This window comes from Ochotona princeps, chromosome 2, assembly GCF_030435755.1.
Source record: "Ochotona princeps isolate mOchPri1 chromosome 2, mOchPri1.hap1, whole genome shotgun sequence".
Classification (NCBI taxonomy): domain Eukaryota; kingdom Metazoa; phylum Chordata; class Mammalia; order Lagomorpha; family Ochotonidae; genus Ochotona; species Ochotona princeps.
Window position 1 is genome coordinate 166,276,542 of NC_080833.1, and position 8,433 is coordinate 166,284,974.

The 8,433-nt window shown below is 40.1% G+C and overlaps 1 pseudogene; it reads right to left on the reverse strand.

Annotated features, from left to right (window-relative positions):
• Positions 1–582: 582 nt before the first annotated feature.
• On the reverse strand, positions 583–689 carry LOC118760391 (U2 spliceosomal RNA; annotated as a pseudogene).
• Between the last annotated feature and the right edge of the window lie 7,744 nt (positions 690–8,433).

Sequence of the window (8,433 nt, forward strand, 5' to 3'; positions counted from 1 at the left end):
CACCCTGGCTTCCTGAGTGGGTCCCCAGGAGCTGTCCAACAGCAGTTCTCCCAGGAATGTCAGACCTCAGCGCCTCTTTCTATCTATATATTCCCACAAAAGAAATACAAATTTGGGTTGTGGAATTTTTTCCCCTAGAAACATACACTTCCAAGTTTAATCCCTTTGCTTTCCAAATGTTGAGTGTTGTATCTGAATAAATTGTAATAAAGTCTACCCATGACTTTCTCTGACTCTACTTTTCCTGTTGGAAAAAAAGTAGAACACTTGCCACAACATCAGCTTCAACACACTAACGGTATACTCTGAATAGTTATTATTGTCCTGTAGGCAATAACATAGCCACAAACTTACCCATACCATCAGTAAAATTACATTTCAATCTTGAAAATTCCTTAGTGATAAGAACTATTATAGATTTACTGCATTGTGTGTTCAAAAATACCTTCCTTAATACTACTGGTGAGAATTTTGAAGAAGCAATAGGCTGCAAAGAAGAACTAGAGATGAGAAGATGGGAGATGGGAGATGCCACAGTCTGGGCAACATTTGGCTAGTACCTAGGAAGGTGACGCTTACAGCAAATGGTAGTTATATGCTTAATCTTAAAAGATTAACTACCAAATTGGGGGCAGGCATTGTGATGTAACATACTACACTTGATCTTAGCCAAAAGGCCGAGAAGCGAAGTGATGTAATATAAAAAAGCCACCAGCTGAGATGCTGGCATTTCATCTGGGCCTCTGGGTACTTGTCTGTGTCCTGGGGGCTCCACCTCTGATTCAGCTCCCTCATGGCCTATGAAAAGCAGTGGAAAAAACCTAAGAGCTTATATGCCTGACACCCAACAGCGAGACCTGGAAAAACTCTTGGATCCTGGCTTCAACTTGGTCCAGCTATTGTGGCCATCCGGGAAGTGAATCAGCAGATGAAGGAGCTCTCTTTGGTCTCTCCCTCTCTGCAACTCTACTTTTCAAATAAAAAATTAAAAGAAGTTACCAAATGATTGTTCAAATTAGTTGAACCATTTTTACATTCCCATATATGAGAATTCTCATTATTCTATAGCCTAACCAAAGTGTAGTCAGTCAATTGATTTTTAGTGATTGCAAAAGAAAAATTGAAAACATAGGGGCACACAAAGCTTTATACATGAATATTTATTGCAGCCTTATTTGTAATTGCCAGGAACTGGGCCAATGGTTTGTATTACTTATAAATAACCCAGTCTTAGGTGTGATGACAAGAGTCCAATTTCATTCTGTGATGCTACATCTAGTGCAGGAGGGCATCAGGTAGACATGAAAGAGGGACCACAATGCATGAAATGAAGAAGCAAATTCACGTCAGTGTTTGTAGCCTGGGAAAATTAGGGCATGTTCCATCTATGTGAGACAAGAGGCCCCAAAGTCTGGCTACTTCTAGATTTTATTACCAGCTGTGATACAAGTGATCAATCATCAAGAATGTACAGCTTAATGAAAAGCAGGATCTTGTGATGAGGAAGTTTAAACATGGTGAAACAGACAGAGAACAATTGGGGAGTTTCAGTGCTTACAGGAACATATTTTGAACACATATATAATGGATTACTGAGAAACCAGTAACTAAGGGGACAATCACAATGTCGGGAAATCTTGAGGAGGATGTGTTGTTATCAACTAACCATTAACTAAACCCACACGATGTTTACTGTAGCCCAACACACTTCCTTGGCTGCCTCAGAATACTTGCCATTGTTAATGATGCACTTGACTGGTTGCCATTGTAGCTCAGCCAAACATGCTACAGCAAAATATAGAGCTGTGGCAGTTTCCAAGAGAGAACCAGGCCTTCGTTTCGCCATGCGGTGGTCCCCAACACGTCTTTTTTATGGTACAATTTCATAAAGTCTGAGATTCCACCCCCCCAAAATCTCACACCCCTCACTGATTTTCCCCATGTTGTTACAACAGTATAGTCCTTCGTGAGGAGTCATGATCCCATCAGTCTGTTATTTTATTTCAGTGTGCCCCGACATTGATGGTACAGACAATGTCAGACAGTCCAGCATCCAATTGTCTACTCATGTCCAACAGTTTCATTGGGAGTCCATCTTTGATTTGGAAGCAGGTATGCCCATTGCATTGTATCCCCACATCTGGACAGGGTAGTCTCTATTATTCCATCACTATCCATTCCCTTAAATGAGAAGCCACGAAATAAGGTCAACAACCGGTATGAATTAGAACAACAACAACAGATTACAACACCATAAAGTCTAAAATAAAAAACATGCCACTGAGTAACCACTGCACTGGTGACAAAAAGAAAACACAAACGTCTCTTGGGTAAAACTATGTCACTGTGCAATCCATGAGCCAGCGATGAATTCAGCAAGAGAAAAGAAAGTGTTTGGAAAAAATGAAAGTGAAATTGGAAACATCAAAACACATGGGATACAGCCCAAAAAAAAAAAAAAAAAAAAACCCACTAGTATGGAGCGGGTTATTGAACTTAAAATTTGCATGATGGTCCCCAACACTTTTAAACGTGAAAGCCCAGTATTTTCAGTACTTTACTTTGTGATATAATCTCAAAAGAGAAGATGTGGCGCCTGGAACTTTGTTCTTCCTCAGTACTGCTTTGTGTCAATTGAGATGATAAAGTAGATTTTGTGTTTTATTCTGATAATGTAATACACCACATCGACTCATTTTCCCTATGGTAAGCCAGTTGTACAGGCCAGGGATTAATCTCACTTGGTGATGATAGATAATCTTTAATATGTTGTTGGATTTGATTTGCTAATAGTTTATTGATTTTTTAAAAAAAAATCTATGTTTTTAGCTTTCTGCACAGTGTTTTTGACTGAGGTAGCGATGTGATCTTAGCCTCATAAAATGTGTTTGCAAGTATCCCCTCAAATTCCATTTTTCTAACAGATATACATAAGAATGCTTCAAAAGTTTGTTGAAATGGAAAAAAATAAGCTTACTTATCTTTGTGCAAGATTATGGTGAAAAATTTTTCAAATCCATATGTAGTCATACTTTATAATTGTTTGAAAGGCATAATTTATGGATGGGTGAGGGAGAGAGAGAGATCTTTGGTAGACTGGTTTGCTTTCTAAATGGCAGTAATGGCCAGTGCTGGGTCAATACAAATCGAGGAGAAAGGGGCTTCATCTGCTCTCCCACATGGATGAAAAAAGTCCAAAGAACTGAGTCATCTTTGCTGTTTTCCAGGGCGTATTAGCAGGGAGTTGGATTGCAAATGGCATAGGTGAGACTTGAATGAGTACCCGTTTGTAGCGTTAAGTGTCAGCTGGTGCTTTTGCCTGCTACCTCACAATGCAGGCCCTGCAGTATTTTCATGCCACACATTCTACATAATTGTTTTGAAATTTTCTCAGAAAGTTTCATCCAAACCATAACAGAAGATACAAATACAAACTTTTGCTAACAAACACTTGTTCTCTGGGTGAGAGAACCGTAGGCCATCAAACAAAGTCAAGGGAATTGAAATTATTAAGAGAAGGGATCTTGGAAGCTTCATAAAGATATGTGGATACTAAGCAATATTCTTTTGAACAATTAATGAACCAAAGGAAAAAATCAGTAGGGAAACTGAAAAAAATATTGAGGCAAATAACAGTAGAACAAAATAAGTGAAAATCTATGGGTTGCAACAAACACAATTATAAGAGAACTTATGATAGCAATAAAATGCCTACATCAGAAAAGAGCAGACATCAAATAAATAGCCTAATATTATATTATAATTACCTAGAGAAAGAAGAGTAAAACCTGCACTTGGCAGAGGGAAGGAAATGATTAACATCACAGCAGAAATAAATAGAAAAGCCATGGGAAATTTTGATGAAATCAAGTGATGGTACTTGGAAAAATAAACAAACAAACAAAACAAAAACCTTCTAGGTAGGCCAACTAGGAAAAACTGTGGAGACTCAAATAAACAAAACCAGAACTTACAGTGAAACATTATGACAGATACTTCAAAAATATGAAGGATCATAAAGACCAATTATAAGCCACTACATAACAGATCCTCAAAAGTTCTTAGAAAACACACATGGAGGGCCCAGCATGATGGCTTAGTTGGCTGGGCTACCGCAGCAAGCACTGATAAACCACATGTGTGCCTGCTCATATCCTGGCTGCTCTAATTCCCATCCAGCTCCCTGCTTGTGGCCTGGAAAAGCAGTAGAGAATGGCCCAAGACCTTGAAACCCTTTACCTGCACAGGAGACCCAGAGGAGGCTCCTGGCTCCTGGCTTTGGATCAGCTTAGCTCAAGTTGTTGCAGACACTTGGGTAGTGAATCGGCAAGCAGATCTATTTCTCATTTCTGTGAATCTAACTTTTCAATAAAAGTAAATGAATCTTCAAAATACACACAGAAAAACTGCATATATTTTCCCAAATTCTTTTGTACTAAAGTAAACACAACCTTAATTCCTAAATTTCCAAAATTTTAAAGTACTTTTGTCTGCCATCAAATTTAATAACCTAAAGCAATGGATAAATTCTTTGAAACATATAGCTTACAAAGATTGAATGGGTGGGGGCTGGCACAATGATCTAGTGGTTAAATTCTCACCTTGCATTCTTTGGGATCCTATATAGGCACCAGTTCGTGTCCTGACTCTCCACTTCCAATCCAGCTCCCTGCTTGTGGCCTGAGAAAGCAGTAGAGGACGGCCCAAAGCCTTGGGACCCTGCACCCATGAGAGACACCTGGAAGAAGCTCCTGGTTTCAGATCAGCTTGGCTTCAGCTGAGTGAACCAACGGATGGAAGGTCTTTCTCTCTGTGTCTCCTTTTCTCTGTAAATTTTCTCTGTAAATTTGCCTTTCCAATAAAAACAAACAAATCTTTTTAAAAACTGATTGAAACAGGAAGAAATAAAGAACTACAGCAGAAAAATAATAAGTCATGAAAATAAAGGAGTAATTTTAAAAAATCTCCAAATAAGGAAAATTCTAGAACCTGATGCTTTTGTGGCTGAATTCTAGCAAACGCTGAAAGAATTATTATCCATGGGCCTGGCGGCGTGGCCTAGCGACTAAAGTCCTCGCCTTGAACGTGCCGGGATCCCATATGGGAAGCTCCACTTCCCATCCAGCTCCCTGCTTGTGGCCTGGGAAAGCAGTCAAGAATGGCCCAAAGCTTTGGGACCCTGCACCCGTGTGGGAGACCTGGAAGAGGTTCCTGGTTCCTGGCTTCGGATCGGCGCAGCACTGGCCGTAGCAGTCACTTGGGGAGTGAATCATCGGATGGAAGATCTTCCTCTCTGTCTCTCCTCCTCTCTGTATATCTGACTTTGTAATAAAAATAAATAAATCTTAAAATAAATAATTATTATCCACACTTTTATTCTAAAGATTTACTGATTTTTTTTCATCAGAAAGGCAGATGTAGAGAGAGAAGGAGAGACAAAGAGAAACATGTTCCATCTGCTGGAGCACTCTGCAAATGGGTGCAAATGACTGGAGCTGATCCAAAGCCAGAAGTCAGGAGCCTTCTCCAGGTCTTCCATGTGAACGCAGGGTCCCAAGTCCTTGGGCCATCCTCCTCTGCTTTCTTAGGCCACAAGCAGGGATCTGATCTGGAGCAGCCGGAACATGAACCAGTGACCATATCGGATGTTGCCACTTGTAGACAGAGGATGAGCTAAGTGAGCCATTGCACCAGCCCTTATCAATACTTCTTCTTCATACTCCTTTTTTAAAAAGACTTACAGAAAGACAGATTTACAGAAAGAAGGCTATACACAGAGAAAGATCTTCCGTCCACTTGTTCACTCTCAAAATGGCCACAATGGATAGAGTTGAGCAGATCTAAAGCCAGGATCCAGGAGCTTCTTCCAGTTCCCAAGACATTGGGGGCATCCTACACTGTTTTCCCAGGCCACAAACAGGAAGTTGGGTGGGAGCATTCAGGACACAAACTGGTGCCAATGTGGGATTCTGGCATCTGCAAAGCAAGGATTGAGCCACTAGGCTGTTGTGCCTAGTTCTTTTATTTTTTAAATTGTACTTCTCTTTATTATTATCACTTTATGATACAGTTCCATAGGCCCTGGGATTTAGCTTATCCCTTCCTTAATTCCCTCCCCACTCACTGAGTTCCCCTATATCATTACTATAGTAGAGTTCTTCATACACATATATCCATCATTGTGGGCATGGACAATGGGAGAGAGTCCAGCATCCTATTGTCAAGATATAGGAAACAGTTTCAATGGGAGTTCATCTTTGTATAGAAGTAGAGATGCATACTGCATTGTATCTTCACATCTGGATATGATAATCTCCATTACACAGTTACTGTACCTCCCCTCAAAGGAAAAGCCATAATACAAAATCAACAACAGGAAGAAAAAAATTAACAATATTATGAAGTTAAATAACATGCTACTGAATGACTAATGTGTTGCAGAAGAAATGAAAAAGAAAATCAAGAATCTTCTTGAAGAAAATATTGCTATTGTATGATCTATGAATCATTGAAAAATTTAATGAGAAGGAAGTGTTTTGAAGAGATGAAACTAACAACAAAAAAACCCAAAACCCATGAGATATAGTTTCTGCTGATCTTTGTTGATGAAATGTGTCTCCTGTAGGCAACAAATAAATGAGTTTTGTTTTTTAATCCAGTCTACGAATCTATGATGTGTGAAAAGTTTCAGCCATTTACATTCAGGGATAATATGAATGGGTAGTGATTTCATTCTGTCATTTTAGCAATGAGTTCTTCATTGATTTACTCTTTCATTGTTATTTAACTGGCATGTAAGTCACATTTGCCTTTGGTTTTGGTGGGTGCCATTCCTTTGCTCTGTCAAGAAAATATCTTGAAATATCATTTGTGAGGGCAGGTTTGGAAGAGGCATATTCTTTCAACTTTTCCTTTACTGTGGAAGAATTTTATTTCATTTTCAAAGACAAAGGAAATCTTTGCTGGATTTGTTACCCTGGGCCAACATTTTTTGCTTTTAGAATCTGGAATATGTCGCTCCATTTTCTCCTGGCCTGTAGAGTTTCCTGTGAGAGGTTTCCTATGAGTTTAACTGGCATTCCTTTATATGTCAGTTGATTTTTTTCACGTGCACATTTAAGGATCTTTTCCTTATGTTCAATTCAAGAGAGCTTGATTATCATGTGTCGTAGTGAAGATCACTTTTGGTCAACTCTGCCAGAAGTTCTATGCTCCTCCTGGATGTTGTTTCCCAATTCTTTCTCTAGATTAGGGAAATTTTCCCTTATTATTTCATTAAATACATTTGTAAACCCAGCTTCTCTTTCTGCACCTTCTGGGACTCCCATAACTCTTATATTTGGTCTCTTAATAGTGTCTTTCAATTCTTGAATACTTGTTTTGGCCTGATCCAGCTCTGCTTCCAGCTTTTTGCTTGTTTCCTCCTTGTGACAGGAAATATCTTCCAGTTCTGAGATTCTTTCTTCTGCTTCATCCATTTCTTTTTGGAGACTCTCCATTGCAGTTTTAACTTGCTACATTGTATTCTTCATTTCTGATATGTCAGCTTTCGTTTCAATCATTTTCTGTGTAACATGTTCCTTAAATTTCATGAACTACTCCATGCAGCGGGAAATTCCTTGTGGCCTCGCCTGCAATGGAACAGTTCTCTTCACACCTTCATGTCTTCCACTGTTGGCCGTCAGGTCTGTGGGCCTCACAGTCCTATTTTGACCCATACAATGCTGTAATTGGTATTATTTTCCTGTGGGACCAGTGTGATGCACTGAGCTCAGTGAGTTCTTGCCGAGCTTAGCACATGTGCAGGTCACTGTTGTCACTGTAAGAAATAGTGCCTGATGTGCCACTACTAGAGTTCTTGATCTGCTGGCCATCAGGTCTGAGGGCTACCTGGACCTGTTTTGGGTGGAACCTGCACTACTGTCCATAGCCTTGCCTCCTTAAACAAAATGGCACCCGATATGTCTCAAGGGTGCAGACTGGTTTGTGAAATCTATCCTATACTTGCACTGCTTGTCTGTGATCTACTGCTCTGTCTCTGCTCCTGGTCAAGTCAAACAGACCAGAAGGATGGGCAGTTCTTTGTCTGAGTTCACCTTCTGAGCTCCCAGTAGATGTCCCTTCCCACCTTGTTGCTGGTGTAGTTCCGGCTGACAATGGAGTTTAGATCATGCAGTGCTCAGGTATCAGCCACTGCAACAGCACACAGTTGTGTCTGCTGCTTTCCTGTGTCTGTCAGTCTCCAGGTACCCTTCTGCTGTTGTTCTGTCCTCTCCCATTTCCTGGAATGTGCCCTCTCTGCTTCACACTGGCTAATATATCTCAGTCTGTTTAAATGTGTCCTTACCCTATTCTGCCATTTTGATTTCCCCAGATCAATAGTTCTCAAACTCTCCCCAGCCTCTTTGCAATACTGTTTCACAGTATAGTCTT